The sequence below is a fragment of the Haematobia irritans genome, chromosome 3 (assembly GCF_050003625.1).
Source record: "Haematobia irritans isolate KBUSLIRL chromosome 3, ASM5000362v1, whole genome shotgun sequence".
Taxonomy (NCBI): domain Eukaryota; kingdom Metazoa; phylum Arthropoda; class Insecta; order Diptera; family Muscidae; genus Haematobia; species Haematobia irritans.
This window is the reverse complement of record NC_134399.1, coordinates 212,179,802-212,198,223: the sequence shown is the minus strand read 5'-3', so window position 1 is coordinate 212,198,223 and position 18,422 is coordinate 212,179,802.

Sequence of the window (18,422 nt, the reverse complement as noted above, 5' to 3'; positions counted from 1 at the left end):
CATCCGATCCGGCTGAAATTTGGTACATAGTGTTAGTATATGGTCTCTAACAACCATACAAAAATTGGTCCACATCGGTCCATAATTATATATAGCCCCCATATAAACCGATCACCAGATTTGACCGCCGGAGGCTCTTGGAAGACCAAAATTCATCTGATTCAGTTGAAATTTGGTACATGGTGTTAATATATGGCCTCAAACTCCCATGCAAAAATTGGTCGAAATCGGTCCATAATTATATATAGCCACCATATAAACCGATCACCAGATTTGTCCTCCGGAGCCTCTTGGAAGAGCAAAATTCTTCCCATTCGGTTGAAATCTGGTACGTGATGTTAGTATGTGGTATCCAACAACCATGCAGGAATTGGTTCCTATCAGCCCATAATTATATATAGCTCCCATATAAATCGATCCCCAGAGTTGACCTCCGGTGCCTTTACGAGAAGCAAAATTCATCCAATCTGCTTGAAATTTGGTACGTGGTGATCGTATATGATATTTAACAACCATGCCAAAAGTGGTCCATATCAGTCCATAATCATATATAGCCCCATATAAACCGATCCCGAGATTTGGTTTTGGAGCCTCTTGGAGGAGCAAATTTCATCCGAGTCAGTTGAAATTTGGTACATTGTGCTAGTATATGGTCTTTAACAACCATGCCATATCCGTCTATAGTTATATATATATCCCTCAGATAAAGCGCTTTCCAATCACACAAAAATTGGTCCATGTCAAGTTCATAATTGTATGTAGCCCCCATATAAGCTACCCCCATATTTCAATTCTGGCTCTCTACGTACCGTGCAAAAAGTCCATATCGATTCGTAATTATTTGTAGACTTAACTATACATAACTTTTTTGTCTAATACATATATACCACGTATGGACTAACTCACAATTTAGAAAACGATGTTAAAAAGCTTTAAGATACCACAACCCAAGTAATTCGATTGTGGATGACAGTCTTCAGTAGAAGTTTCTACGCAATCCATGGTGGAGGGTACATAAGATTCGGCCTGGCCGAACTTACGGCCGTATATACTTGTTTCTACTCTTCTTACCACGACTTAGGTTATCCGCTTTGCTTGAAATGTTCATATTTGGGCGAAGAAAATTCCCTCCTTTTCCGACCACTTTTTTTAAGGTTACTTGGGATATCTAAAATGGTTTCCAGCAAAAAGCCGCTACACTTTTTTGATATTTTCCCGGGGAGGAAGAATCCTATTTTTTAAATGAATAGAGAGATTTTGCGCTATTCTTTTAAAAAAAAACCTCTCCGATATATTTGACATTTATAGGGAACGTGGTAGAAGGAGTATTCACAGAACAAAATTTCCTTAGTTAAACTAACTCTAAATGTAACTTATTTTTATTGGAAACAATTTATTTGCTAGTAGTTATATTTTATTATTTTTATCGAAATTTTCCACAGCTTAATGAAATCTTACTTTTTTTAAGTATGTCTCAAAAATTTTATGAACTAAACGTGAGTATAAAGTTCAATGACCGTACACATAAGTTCAATATGAACTAAAGCAAAAGAAGATTTTCGTGCGATTCCCAAAAATAGTAAGAATGAACTACTGTATGGTTCAAATGGTCATGATTTGGCGCCAATGATTTTCTTCCTTACTTGTAGTTAATTTTTTCTTCTATGAGAGTATGTAATTTCGTGAACTGCAGTTAAAAATTACAACAGGGCATTAAAATTTCCTGGTTCTAACAACGCTATGTGGAAATCTCAAAATGTGGAGCAAAATTTAGTTCAATTTTCGTGCGAGGTAGTTCATTCTTCCCATAAAACAGTTCACTTTTTTTCGGTGTATGATTTTTCGATATCAGATAGGGGAAGTGTACGTGATGCTTCGAAATCTGGTCAAAAATATTCTACCAAAATTTTAACAACTTTAAAAAATCTTGTTATGCGATTTTTCATCAATTTTTTTTTTTCAAAATCTTATTTCTATAGAAAATTTTATTAGAATTTAATTTTAATAGAAAATTATGTCAAAATTTTATTTTTATAGAAAATTTTGTCAAAATGTTATTTCTAGAGAAAATTTTGTCAAAATTTTGTTTCTATAGAAAATTTTGCCAACATTTTATTTCTATAGAAAATTTTGTCAACATTTTATTTCTATATAGAGAATTTTGGCAAAATTTTATTTCTAAAGAAAATTTTGTCAAAATTTTATTTCTATAGAAAATTTTGTCAATATTTTATTTCTATAGAAAATTTTGACAAAATTTTATTTCTAATAGAGAATATCATTTCCATAGAAAATATTGTCAACATTTTATTTCTATAGAAAACTTTGACAAAAATTTATTTCTGTAGAAACCTTTGACAAAATTTTATTTCTTTAGAAAATTTGGACAAAATTTTATTTCTAGAAAATTTTGTCAAAATTTTATTTCTATAGAAAATTTTGTCAAAATTTTATTTCTGTAGAAAATTTTGTCAAAATTTTATTTCTATAGAAAATTTTGTCAAAATTTTATTTCTATAGAAAATTTTGTCAAAATTTTATTTCTATAGAAAATTTTGTCAAAATGTTATTTCTATAGAAAATTTTGTCAAAATTTTATTTCTATAGAAAATTTTGTCAAAATTTTATTTCTATAGAAAATTTTGTCAAAAATGTTTTTCTATTAAAAATTTCGTCAACATTTTATTTCTATAGAAAATTTTGTCAAAATTTTATTTCTATAGAAAATGTTTCCAAAATTTTATTTCTATAGAAAATTTTGTCAAAATTTTATTTCTATAGGAAATTTTGTCAAAATTTTATTTCTATAGAAATTGTTTTCAAAATTTTTTTCTATAGATTTTTTTATTTCCATCGAATTTTTGTCTATAGAAAAATCTGTCAAAATTTTATTTTTATAGAAAATTTTGGCAAAATTTTAGTTTTATAGAAAAATTTGGCAAAATTTTATTTCAATAAAGAATTCAGTCAAAATTTTATTTCTATAGAAAACTTTGACAACATTTTATTTCTGTAGAAAACTGTGATAAAATTTTATTTCTATAGAAAATTTTGTCAAGATTTTATTTTTATAGAATATTTTTTAAAAGTTGTATTTATTATTTAATTTATTATAAATAAAAATTATAATAAACTTATTTATTCGGTAACTAGCAACTAGAGGCTATCGGCCTAAGAAATTTTTTTAAAAATGATATTTCTGTAGAAAATTTTATAAAAATTTTATTTCTAAGAAAATTTTGCCAAAATTTTATTTCCATTGAAAGTTTTGTCAAAATTTTATTTCTATAGAAATTTTTTGAAACATTTTTAAAAATTTTATTTCTATAGATAATTTTTAAAAAATTTTATCTCTAAAGAAAATATAGTAGTAATTTCTCTAAAGAAATATAGTAATAATTTTAATAGAAAATTTTGTCAAAAAATTATTTCTATAAAAAATTGCATCAAAATTTTATTTTAATAGAAAATTTTGTCAAAATTTTATTTTTATACAAAATTTTGTCAAAATTTTATTTCTAGAGAAAATTTTAACAAAATGTTATTTCTAGAGAAAATTTTGTCAAAATTTTGTTTCTATAGAACATTTTTCCAACATTTTATTTCTATAGAGAATTTTTTTCTTTTTCCATTCTTTTTGTTTTGTTATTGTTGGTTTTGTTCTTTAAGCATTCAACCACCTTGCAGTCTATAGGGCTTTGCCCAAATAAATTTGACAAACATTCTTTTCCTCTGTTGGTTAAGCTACACTTGTAGTTTAGTCAAAGTATGGTTTTAAGCTGCAATAAAAACAACAACAAAATTTTATTTCTATCGAAAATTTTGTCAAAATTTTATTTCTACAGAAAATTTTGTCAAGATTTTATTTCTATAGAAAATTTTGTCAAAATTTTATTTCTATAGAAAATTTTGTCAAAATTTTATTTCTATAGGAAATTTTGTCAAAATTTTATTTCTATAGAAATTGTTTTCAAAATTTTTTTCTATAGATTTTTTTTATTTCCATCGAATTTTTGTCTATAAAAAATCTGTCAAAATTTTATTTTTATAGAAAATTTTGTCAAAATTTTAGTTTTATAGAAAATCGTGGCAAAATTTTAGTTTTATAGAAAAATTTGGCAAAATTTTATTCTGTCAAAATTTGATTTCTATAGAAAACTTTGATAACATTTTATTTCTGTAGAAAACTGTGATAAAATTTTATTTCTATAGAAAATTTTGTCAAGATTTTACTTTTAAAGAATATTTTTTAAAAATTGTATTTCTATAGAAATGTTTTATTTATTATTTAATTTATTATAATTAAAAATTACAATAAACTTATTTATTCGGTAACTAGCAATAGAGGCTATCGACCTAAGAAATTTTTTAAAAATGATATTTCTGTAGAAAATTTTGTCAAAATTTTATTTCTATAGACAATGTTGTTAAAATTTTATTTCTTTACAAAATTTTATAAAAATTTTATTTCTAAGAAAATTTTGCCAAAATTTTATTTCCATTGAAAGTTTTGTCAAAATTTTATTTCTATAGAAAATTTTGGCAAAATTTTATTTTATTATTATTTATTTTATATTTGTCAAACCTTTATTTCTATAGAAATTTTTTTTTTAAATTTTATTTCTATAGATAATTTTTAAAAAATTTTATCTCTATAGAAAATATAGTAAACATTTCATTTCTACAAAAAAAATGGCAAAATTTTTATTTCTATAGAAAATTTTGTCTAAATTTTATTTAAAAAAATGTGAACATTGTATTTCTACTAAAACCTTGCCAAAATTTTATTTCTATATAAAATTTTGCCAATTTTGTATTTCTGAAGAAAATTTTCCCACAATTTAATTTCAATATAAAACTTTGTCCAAATTTTATTTCTATCAAAAATTTTGTCAAAATTGTATTTCTATAGGAAATTTTGTCAAAATTTTATTTCTATATAAAATTATGTCAATATTTTATTTCTATATAAAATTTTGTCGAAATTTTATTTCTATATAAAATTTTGTCGAAATTTTATTTCTATAGAAATTTTTTTAAACATTTGTAAAAATTTTATTTCTATACAAAATTTTTAAATATTTTTAAAAATTGTATTTCTATAGACAATTTTTTAAAAATTTTATATCTATAGAAAAAATTGTTAACATTTCATGTCTATAAAAAAAAATTTTTTTAGTTTTTATTTCTCTAAGAAATTTTGTCAATATTCTATATAAAATTATGTCAATATTTTGTTTCTATATAAAATTTTGTCGAAATTTTATTTCTATAGAAAATTTTTTTAAACATTTGTAAAAATTTTATTTCTATACAAAATTTTTAAATATTTTTAAAAATTGTATTTCTATAGACAATTTTTTAAAAATTTATATCTATAGAAAATATTGTTAACATATCATGTCTATAAAATTTTTTTTTTTAATTTTATTTCTCTAGGAAATTTTGTCAATATTTTATTTTATATAGAAAATTGTGTAAATTTGAAACTTGCTATTGCAAAATTGAAAATTTTTATAGAAATTTTCATTAAAATTTTATTTTTGTAGAAAATTTTATGTCTATAGCAAATTTTTTCAAAATTTTATTTCTATTGAAAATTTATTTCAAAATTTTATTTCCATAAAAAGTTTTGACAAAAATTTTATTTCTATTGAAAATTTTGTCACAATTTTATCTCTATTGAAAATTTTGTCACAACTTTATTTCTTTTGATTATTTTATTTCTATAAAAAGATTGGTCAAAATTTTATTTCCACAGAAAATTTTGTAAATTTGTAAATTTTCTCTTGAAAATTTTGTCAAAATTTTATTTCTATAGAAAAATCTTCAATTTTTTGTAGAAATGAGAATTAATAGTCTTTTGTCATATTTACAACACTCAATACAAAAGTTTTCTTTAAGTTTTATAATGCTTTTGCTCATCTTTCGATTGCTTTTCTATTGGCCTAAAGGGAATCGATTGTGAAAACAAAATCAATAAAATTCTATAACCGAAGGTAATGCTACTACATAAATGTATCCAGAGTAAAGTTTTCAGTTTCATGATTTTTTAGATTTTCTCTCACATAGTTTCTTCTTAACAGTTTCCTTTGATTCCCGGCCCCCATATATAAGTCATCACATAAAATTTCCTTTCCCCAAGCGTATTATTCTTATGCATGACAGGCCATTGACTTTTAGTACCTCTGCAAACAGAGCACCAAGCAAAAATGTAGAAAGAGCATTTGAACATAGAACGAAAAAAAGCACCAAAGAAATTTCTTAAGAAAATCAAATGAACAAAAAAGAAAACAGGAAATATGACTTCGTCTATACTTGGCGTAGCAAAATTTCACAAACTTATGGAATTTTCTTATTTTTCACATCTGAAGTATGGACTGCAAATACATTTTCTAATTGAAAATGTTAAAGAAATTATTTAGCTATAGCAACCAAAAGCAAAAACAAAAACTATACTACCAAAGTTTCCAGGCAATTCAAATACCAACCGAAAAGTTTTCATGAAGAATTTTGGCATTTTGTCAAAATCCAGACCTTCAACCCGCTCGCTATCTCATGTGATGAGTGTAAAAAAGAAAAAAAAATCAAGAAAATTTTCAATATCCACTCTTCTTTACGTGTTATATGGCAATTTTGAATATTTCTCGAGTGAGAAGGAAATTGTCCTAAATTTTCCAGCAAATTGAAAATTTCCTGTTCCCAGAGAATTAGCTACACATGCATACAAATATAACATTATGGTTTCATATGAGCATAGAAAACCAATGGGAATCCAATGGGAGAGAGTGAATGAAAAAAGCCTAAAAATATGCTACATAAGTTTCACACACATTTCGTGTAACAGAGAATCCTGTTTTACTTGTTTCGGATATTTGTTAAATGTTTTTTATATGCGAATACCTAGCGGAAACACATGTGTTACACGTTATCAATTTTGATTGATATCCTAGATTTGCAGAAAAAATGTTTGTGCTGGAGACATCCCTATTAAAGCAATTTCATTTTGGATATGTACGAGTGTTATCACGCAAGACTAATGTTGATGTGGGAATTGGATAAATGCAAAGATTTGTTTTTCTTTTAAAAGAAATTATCACAAATTAATATTTTTTTGCTACACTCAAAAAAATCACCGCTCAAAAAAATCACCACAAAGAAAGAAGAATAAAAAAATTAGGTTGATTTTAGAAAATCAAATCAAAATAAAATTTATAACAAATGCCGCTACAATGCCAATATCACAAAAAAAAAGATTATATATTTTTCCGACAATTATATTTCATGCATTAGCGTAGCTAGACAATTTTCCTAGGGGGGCCTATAGCCCTTCTAGCTGAAAATTTATAGACTGAACTTATAGGATCAATTATTGTTTTATTTCATAAAAAAGAATACAAAAATAGACATCAAAATAATATATAATAAAGCAACTAAAAGTAGTTCCACACTTTTCCCAGCAAAAAAATTGGAATTTGTTTTAAAGGCACAACTTTAAAAGCACTTCCAAAAATGTCCTCACAAAGAAGTTAATTATATTAACTACACAGGAAGTTTTTTACTTCAGTTTTTTTCATATTTTAATGCGTAATTTTTGTTTTCTTTTTTCAAATAGTTAAAAAAAAAGATTAAGAATAAATAAAATGGTAAAAATTATTCAAATTTTGCCACAAAAATGCTAAATCCATTATAGAAAAATCGATAATTTTTGAAAATATTCAAACAAGCGTTAGAATGCATTAAAAATCATAAAAAAATATAAAAATTATTATAAATTAATGTTTGTTGAAGCTCGAGGTCTTTATAAATATTTATATAATTCTAACAAAAGGTCGACCAAAAATCAAATAAAAAACGAATAAATAATAATTATTTATTTGGGAAAATATCACACAATTTTTTAGTTCACATGCAAAACTCTAAATTCAGATCACACCGTAAGAAGTGATGCAAATGTATTGCAACAGCTGTTGAAACGGTGGACATTCGTTCTATGACGAGTTCCTATTACATTCATCGCTTCTCCGCCAATTTTGCACCACTTCCGGACCCAAAAAGAACATTTTCACTTCTTTTTTGGCGACGCTTTTTTGCAGCATTAGTAAGATATTAATTTATGAAAGAATAGTTTTAATACCAATTAATATTTTTTAATTAAGATGACTAAACCAGACTAAACAATATAATAAAGGAGCTTTACAGCCTGTTGTATGTCGAATGAGCTCTGTGGATCAACAAAAATGGACACAAACAGCTGAATTTATAACCAAAAAACAGCTGTTTCTTTGCATTTCAGTCGATCGATTGAACTCGTTCGACATACAGAAACAGGCTGTTAGTTATTCAACTAAACCATAAGTTCAATCACAGCTCTATTTCATAAATATCAGACTTCAAACATTGCCATGGACAACTGCTACCACAACCCAAGTAATTCGATTGTGCATGAAAGTCTTTAGCGGAACTTTGTGCGGTTGTATATACTTGTTTAATTTTTATAAAAATGTAAAATCGTAAATAGGTTTTCAAATTCTGGGGGGGTGCTAAATTTTTTGTGGGGGAGTCTAAGCCCCCTCCCCAGAGGCCTTCCTACGCTTATGATTTCATGTTAGCCTGATACCGAAACAGGCAATTGACGTCCAAATGCATTATATCTAATTATACAATTATTTTTCGAGCTTCATGGACAGATTAAGGAACATGGTTAACAGAGCCATTGAAAAGAAAACGCCAGATGCAAATCTATACACGCCTGGACTGTACATGTTTCGGTTCGGGCGAACCAGGCGTGTATAGATTTGTGTCTGGCGTTTTTGACAATTTTAAAAAATTCATTTTTTTTTTCATCTGTTAAAGAAAATTTTGTTGTTTAAAGGAAACAAGTAAGGAAAGTCTAAAGTCTGGCGAGGCCTACATATTATACCCTGCACCATTTTGTAGACCCACATTTTCGATACCATAACAAATCCGTCAGATCTGTTGGGTGCTATAAATAAAGGTTTGTGATCCCATATACATTTATTTAAATCTGACTGGATATGGACAAAATTTCATAGGCTTCTACAAAATCTATAGACTTAAAATTTCAGTCGACTAATGCCCTGGGGTGGAACACAATGGTAGTAAAAAAATGTGGCAAACATTTAAATCTGAAGAGATTTTTAGGCAAATTCGCAAAGTGTATTTATGATTTATCGCTCGATAAATATGTATTAGAAGTATAAGAAAATTTGAGTCATTCTTACAAAATTTCGACTTAGCAGTGGCGATTTTTCAAGGAAAATGTTTCTATTTTAGCAATTTTTGCCAAAATCAGAAAAACATATATATGAGGCAATATCTAAATCTGAACCGATTTTAACCAAATTTCACACGTATAGTTACTTAATTCTACTCTCTGTGTAAAATTTAACTTAAATCGGATTACAAGTTTTACCTCTGTTGTCATATGAGCGTACGGACAGACAGACGCACATGGTTAGATCGACTCAGGAGTACGGTTGTCACAGTTGGTAGAATTCTACCAAAAGTGATAGATGTTTTACTTTTTGGTAGATTGGTAGAATTCTTGATGTTTTGACAGATTTTGAACAATATTTTGCTCCAACTAATGGTACTTCATACATTTTCTATACAAAGAAAACTTTGACAAAATTTGTATAGAAATAAAATTTTGACAAAATTTGTATAGAAATAAAATTTTGACAAAATTTTCTATAAAAATACAATTTTTACAAAATTTTCTAAAGAAATGAAATATTGACAAGATTTTCTATAGAAATACAATTTTGACAAAATTTTCTATAGAAATAAAATGTTGTCAAAATTTTCTATAAAAACAAAATTTTGACAAAATTTTCCATAGAAATAAAATTTTGACAAAATTTTCTATAGAAATGAAATATTGATAAATAAAATTTTGACAAAATTTTCTATAGAAATGAAATATTGACAAAATTTTCTAAAGAAATAAAATTTTGACAAAATTTTCTAAAGAAATAAAATGTTGTCAAAAATGTTTTTAGAAATAAAATTTTGAAAAAATTTTATATAGAAATATAATGTTGTCAAAAATTTTTTTTTGGAAATAAAATGTCAAAAAAATTTTAGAAATAAAATTTTGGCAAACTTTTCTATACAAATAAAATTTTCTTTAGAACTCAATTTTAACAAAATACAACTTAGAAATAAAATTTGGCAAAATTTTCTATAGAAATAAAATTTTCATTCGTTTTGTTTTGTTATTGTTTGTTTTGTGCTTTTAATCATTATTGTGGTTTTAGATTTCAGCTTAAAATCATGCATTGACTAAACTACAAGTGTAGCTTAACCAACAAGAGGAAAAGAAAGTTTGTCAAATTTATTTGGGCAAAGCCCTATAGGCACACGTTTCAGATTTACCACATTCCTCATCAGCACCCTCTACTTGCAGCAAATCTATTAACCAATTATCAGAATAAAGTCAGGCAGTTCATTAAACCCAACAATGAACCACCCTTGAACCTTCCGAAATAAAGTTTTACATGATAGCCGGCTTATGCCGAAATAAATTCGTACAAACATATCTCTTTTTCTTTGCCACCGTTAAATCATCGATTTAAGTGCAGTTGACTGGGTTTATTTTTAGCGTGCTTCCTCTTTTTTCATTCGTTTTATTTTCTTTTTGTTGGTTTTGTTCGTTAACATTGTTGTCGTTTTTGATTTCAGCTTAACACCATGCATTGACTAAACTACAAGTGTAGCTTAACCAACAAGAGGACAAGAAAGTTTGTCAAATTTATTTGGGCAAAGCCCTATAGACTGCAAGATGGTTGGATGGACGCACGATTCGGAATTACCACATTCCTCATCAGCACCCTCTACTTGCAGCAAAACTATCAACCAATTATCAGAATAAATTCATTATTTTCCTCTGTTTGTTAAGCTACACTTGTAGTTTAGTCAATGCATGGTTTTAAGCTAAACAACAACAAATAAAATTTTGGCAAAATTTTCTATAGAAATACAATTTTCATAAAAGTTTCTATAGAAATAAAATTTGGACAAAATTTTCTATAGAAGTGAAATTTTGGCAAAATTTTCCATAGAAATAAAATATTGACAAACTTTTTTTTTAGAAATACAATTTTGGCAAAATTTTTCATAGAAATAAAATATTGACAAAATTTTCTATAGACTCAAATTTTAACAAAATACAACTTAGAAATAAAATTTGGCAAAATTTTCTATAGAAATAAAATTTTGATGAAATTTTCTATAGAAATAAAATTTGGACAAAATTTTCTATAGAACTCAAATTTTAACAAAATACAAATTAAAAATACAATTTTGGCAACATTTTGATAAAATTTTATATAGAACTAAAATTTTGATAAAATTTTATATAGAAATAAAATTTTGATAAAATTTTATATAGAAATAAAATTTTGAAAAAATTTTCTATAGAAATAAAATTTTAACAAAATTTTCTACAGAAATAAAATTTTGACAAAATTTTCTATAGAAATAAAATTTTGACAAAATTTCTATAGAAATAAAATGTTGACCAAATTTTCTATAGAAATAAAATGTTAACAAAATTTTCTATAAAAAAAAATTTTGATGAAAATTTCTATAGAAATAAAATTTGTACAAAATTCTCTATAGAACTCAAATTTTAACAAAATACAAATTAAAAATAAAATTTTGGCAAAATTTTGATAAAATTTTCTATAAAAATAAAATTTTGATAAAATTTTCTATAGAAATAAAATGTTGACGATATTTTGTGTAGAAATAAAATTTTGATAAAATTTGCTATAGAAATAAAATTTTGATATCACTTGGAAATTTGTTTACAAAATTTTGATAAAATTTTCTATAAAAATAAAATTTTGATAAAATTTTCTATAGAAATAAAATTTTGACGATATTTTGTATAGAAATAAAATTTTGATAAAATTTGCTATAGAAATAAAATTTTGATATTACTTGGAAATTTTTTTTTTTATAGAAATTAAATTTTTACGAAATTTTCTATAGAAATACAATTTTGACAAAATTTTCTATAGGTACGACGAGCAGGTTGCGGTTTCGCTCTTAACAGTAACATGAAAAAATATAAACATTTTCTATTTCCAGATTTTTTCCATTTATTTACATTCTAATGGATAGGCAAAAATTCTAAGACGATATAACCATGCCCGTCTCTCGGTTGTAGTCACGCTACAGCCTTCAAAAATAATGCTATCATCATGAAATTTGACACAGAAAAACTGTTTTGAGCTGCTTAAACCGATTTTGCTGGTAACAAAAAAATGCCGGATATCAATCTACAAAGGCTTAGCTATACATGTTTCATTGCTGGCTGCAGCGAGTTTCCATAGATCCGTCGGGAAGAGACTTTTCATTGGTCTTTAGAAAATTTGAAAAAAAATGTATATGTTTAAAAATGGAGGTTTTTTTTCTGTGTGCCAAAGTTCACCTACATATACTCCTTACAAAAGCTATGAGATATTTTTATATTCTTACCTTAAATTTGTTATTGAGATTTACATTACATGTAAATTATCCATTCGCTGAAATTAAAGAAAATTTAAGTTTTATAATTAATAATGGCAAAATAATTTTTAACAATTCAGTGTAACTGAAATTGCATAGTGTCGCCAGATAGATCGATGTTATTAAAATTAATGAGAAATTAAGACAAAGAACTCAAGGGTATTTGGCTACTAACAGTTTGTACTTTTTTCTTCTTTGAACTTCTTAAATACTGCTCGTATTTAGGTTTTTGTTTTTGGAAATATTAGAGATGTACAATCTACAAAAAACATATATTTTTAGTTCTTAAACAAATGTTCACTCTATATACTTTGTATATAATTTAATACAAACTTACTGGCAAACTTATTACACTCCCATCTAAGCTACTAATATTTTGGTCATTATGAATTGAAAATGTAGAATTTTTCCTTCCATTTTAAATTTGTATCAAAAAACGACCAAGATATTGGTCACTATGAATTCAACCTGCCAGCAAAAAAATGTTCGTTTTTGATCTGGAAGCATCTGGTGCGAAATTGGGGCAGAAGCAATGAGTAGAACGCATGCCCACAATTTCAACATTGAATTTACATCACTTCTGAAGCTGTGATCGGATGTGAATTAAATTTTTTTTTGATATTTTTCCAAAAAAAAAAAAAATACTTTTTTTAATTTACTTTTTTAAATTTCGCAATTGTTGGATTGGATATTGGTTTTTTATACCCACCACCATAGAATGGTGACGGGGGTATAATAAGTTTGTCATTCCGTTTGTAACACATCGAAATATCGATTTCCGACTATATAAAGTATATATATTCTTGATCAGGGAGATTTTCTAAGACGATATAAGCATATACGTATGTCTGTCTGTTGTAATCACGCTACAGCCTTCAATAATGGGGCTATCGTTCTGAAATTTGGCACATATTCGTCTTTTGTTTGCAGGCAAGTCAAATTCGAAGATGGGCTATATCGGTCCAAGTTTTCATATAGTCCGACCTCCCGATTTAGGGTATTGGTAGTTTTTATCCAATTTGCCTGAAATTGAAAATCTAGAGGTATTTTAGGACCATAAAAAGGTATGAAAAACATGGGGCGTGTCGGTCCATGTTTTGGTATAGCCCCCATATAGACAGATCTCCCGATTTACCTTCTTGGGCTTCTAGAAACTGTACTTCCTTTCCGATTTGCCTGAAATTTGAAAATAAGAGGTATTCTAGGACCATAAAAACGTGTGCCGTAAATGGTGCCATTTGGTCCATGTTTCGATATAGTCCCCATATAGACCGATTTCCCGATTTTACTTCTTGGGCTTCTAGAGACTGTATTTACTATCCGATTTGCCTGATATTGAATATCTAGAGGTATTTTAGGACCATAAATTGGTGTGTCGAAAATGGGGTGTATAGGTCCATGTTTTGGTACAGCCCCCATATAGACCGATCTCCCGATTTTACTTCTTGGGCTTCTAAAAACCGTGATATCAATCCGATTTACCTGAAATTTGAAATCTAGAGATATTTTAGTACCAAAAGTTGGTGTAGCGCAAATGGCGCTTATTGGTCCATCTTTTGATGTATCCCCCATATAGACCGATCTCCCGATTTTTCTTCTTGAGCGTCTAGAAATGGTATATACTGGTCCATTTACCTGAAATTGAAAATCTGGAGGTATTATGGGACCACAAATAGGTGTGTCGCAAGTGGGGTGTATCGGTCGATGTTTTGGTGTAGCCCCAATATAGAAAGATATCCCGACTTTATGCCTTGGGCTTCTAAAATCCGTAGTTTTTATCCAATTTGCCTGAAATTGGAACTCTAGAGGTATTTTAGGACCATCAAAAGATGTGCCGAAAATGGTCCATATCGGTCCTTATTTGGTTATAGCCCCCATATTAGAGGTGTGCACGTGAGTAAACGTTTACTCACGCACACTCACGACTGAAAAATCATACTCACGCACACTCACGCACGATATCTTTGGTAGGACTCACGCACACTCACGAAAATAAAATTTGCACTCACGCACACTCACGCACGAAAACGTCGTGGCTCACGAAAAATATCGTGACTCACGAATAATTTTATGATTAATTTACCTTACAGAAGTGTCTGAAAACATGAGCATTATTAAAATAGAGAGTGTTATTAAACTCTTAACATCCCAGGTGCCACTAAAATTATAATTGAATTTAACTCTTAAGCGTTTTATGTTGGTGAGCAGGAATATTTTCATGAGAGTAATTCGTACGCACACTCACGATTTTCGTGACTCACGCTCACGCACGACATTTTGGTTTTTTAATCACGCACACTCACGCCGCTGTCATGAGCGTGACTCACGAATCACGAAAATTTTTGTGAGTCACGACAATTTCGTGTCACGTGCACACCTCTACCCCATATAGACTGATCTCTCGACTATACTTCTTGGGCTTCTAGAATTCGTAGATTTTACTTAATTTGTCTGAAATTGGAATTCTAAAGGTATTTGAGGACCATTAGGAGGTGTGTCGAAAATGGTGAGTATTGGTCCATGTTACCTCCCGAATTTATTTCTAGGACTTTATTTTTAATATGGTGTGTGCCGAACCATGTTGTGGCTCGACACACACCATAGACCGATCTCCCGATTTAACTCCTTTGGCTTATAGAAACCGTAGTTTTTATCCAATTTACTCGAAAATGTAAATATACTGGTATTGTAGACCCTCAAAAATCTGTATCGCGTTTATTTTAAACGAACCATTTGGTAAGGCATCGATATAGACCGATTTCTCTTCTTGACGGTACACCCAAAGAAAAATATTTTCCTCCGGAATGAAATTTTAGACAAACGAAATTACCATTTCGTATAAAGTATTTTCGTTTAGAGCAAATTGTCTCTAAAATTTGTGTCAAAAGGAAACTTTACTTGTCAAAAATGTCGTTCCTCAGAAAAGAAAACTCTTTTTTCAGTGTATAGCAGGCGCACTGCTCAAGAAATTTGCTTGAGACTGAAAGTACAATTTCCAGATTTTGCTAGTCGCATCCATTTAAATAACGACGGTAAAAATCTACAGATTTAAGATTTAAAATCAAACAAAAATGGTTCTTCTAAATCCAGAATCTGATCTAGTCTCCATAGGTAGAATCTTTAAATTTATCTTCGGGAAGCGTACTGGATGAACTAATTTGCTGGGGAAAATATATGTCATCAAACCCCCGAAATTTTATATATTATCAACTAACGTGCTACGACGAAGGGGCTTAAAAGGAAACTATTATATTTGATTCATGGTGGTGGGTGTTTAAAATTCGGCCCGTTTGTATTTACTTGTTTTTTCATCAAAATTTTAATAATTTATACCATTCTATTATATCTTGCCCTGTTTTTAATCTATTTGAAACAAAAAAAATTAAAATTATCCATTAACAAGTATATACAGCAGTAAGTTCGGCCGGGCCGAATCTTAAATACCACCACCATGAACCAAATATTAGGGTTTCCTTTGAAATGTCAGGAGGGATTGAGGACACTTCCCGAAGATAAATTTAAGGATTTCACCTATGAGGACTATATCAGATTCTGGATTTATAAGAACCATTTTTGTTCGAGTTTTAGAGGAATCGTTAACATCTCTTGTAAGTGTGCAAGAAAATTATAAAATAACGTCTTGATTTGAAATCTTAAATCTGTAGAAGTAAAATCTGGAAATTTTACATTGAGTTTCAAGCAATTTTCATGACCTTCTACACCCTCAAGAAGTGAAGTCGATCTATATGGAGGCATTACCAAATGGACCGATAAAAACTTAATCCGATACACGTTTTTGTGAGCCTAAAATACCAGAATATTTACAATTCCAGGCAAATCAGATAAAAACAACGGTTTCTAGAAACCCAAGCAGTTAAATCGGGAGATTGTCCTTATGGGGGCTATACTAAAATATGGACCGATACTCACCGTTTTCGGCACACCTCTTTATGAGCCGAAAATACCTCTAGATTTCCAATTTCAGGCAAATAGGATAAAAACTTCGGATTCTAGAAGCTCAAGAAATAAAATCGGGAAATCGGTCTATATGGGGGCTATACCAAAATATGGACCGATACTCACCATTAGCGGCACACCTCTTTATGGTCCTAAAATACCTCTAGATTTCCAATTTCAGACAATTTGGATAAAAGCTACGGTTTCTATAAGCTCAAGACCCCAAATCGGGACGTCTTTTTATATGGGGACCATACCAAAACATGGACCGATACTAACAATTTTTGGCACACATATTTGTGGTCCTACAATACCTCTAGATTTCCAATTTCAGGTAAATTGAATAAAAACTGCGATTTCTATAAGCCCAAGAAGTAAAATCGGGAGATGGGTCTATATGGGGGCTATACCAAAATATGGACCGATACTCCCAATTTTTGGCACACGTATTTGTGCTCCTACAGTACCTCTAGATTTCCAATTTCAGGTAAATTGAATAAAAACTGCGGTTTCTATAAGCCCAAGAAGTAAAATCGGGAGATCGGTCTATATGGGGGCTATATCAAAACATGGACCGATACTCACCATTTTTGGCACACCTCTTTATGGTCATAAGATACCTCTAGATTTCAAATTTCAGGCAAATTGGATAAAAACTACGATTTCTATAAGCCCAAGACCCCAAATCGGGAGGTCGGTTTATATGGGGACTATATCAAAACCTGGACCGATATAGCCTATCTTCGAACTTGACCTGCCTGCAGACAAAAGACGAGTTTGTGCAATATTTCACTACGATTGCTTCATTATTGAAGACTGTAGCGTGATTACAACAGACAGACGGACAGACGGACATCGTTATATCGTCTTAGAATTTCTCCCTGATCAAGAATATATATACTTTATATAGTCGGAAATCTATATTTCGATGTGTTACAAACGGAATGACAAACTTATTATACCCCGTCACCATTCTATGGTGGTGGGTATAAAAATATGAAAAATAACTTGCTGTGTATGTATAAATCAAGAACATTTTTGGGTGGACATTTCTGAAAGTGTTTTTGCAATTGTGCCTTTTGAATAACTTCCAAATTTTTTACTGAGCCTTTATATCTATATTGATTGTGTCTCAATGTTTGCAGTTGTAAATTACTCGTGTATTTATTTAGGTTGTCACCAGATGAGGTCAAAAGTGAGTTGCTTTGGGACAAAAAGTATTTTACAAATGTCCATAACATTTTTGTTTGTTTATTTAGAAGGATGGACGGACAACAAAAGCAAACACTTAAGGCAACTTCAGAAACGTCTTCAAAGGGAAAAAAGAAAATAAAATTGTTTATGACAATATCCATTTGCTAAGAATTTAAAAGGAAATATTTAGAAATGTAGGTCAAACTTTTCATGAAAAGAAAGCATTTTCGAAAAACTTCATCTTTTTTAAAATAAAAAACAAAATTCACTATAAAATTTTGTAGATGTCATGTCCTTACAAAAAAATTTTAATCTATACTTGTATCCTGTTTGTATACCTTGCATTTTGTTGTTTTATAGTTTTAGTTTGTTATTTTTAATGTTTTTTACATATGCAATAGAAATATGAAGTTTTTACATCTTGGTCAAAAGGGAAATTTTGCCTTGGCATAGTCCAATGGCCCCAACAACTAAACGATCTAATTTAAAGTACATACTGTGCAGCATGAAAAATGGGTTTCATATACCCACATACGTTCGTATGTATATGTGTAGTTAGTGCAATGGGTTTTTGTAATTTTAGTCTTGTGTTCTGTACACTACGCATACACACTCTACCTCTATCTCTCTCTCCCAAAGGGAAGTCATTCGGACACCAGTGCGTATGATGTATGTGCAACAGCAATGTTCTGAGAAATATTACGTATACGCACAGCTGGATGTATGCCCTT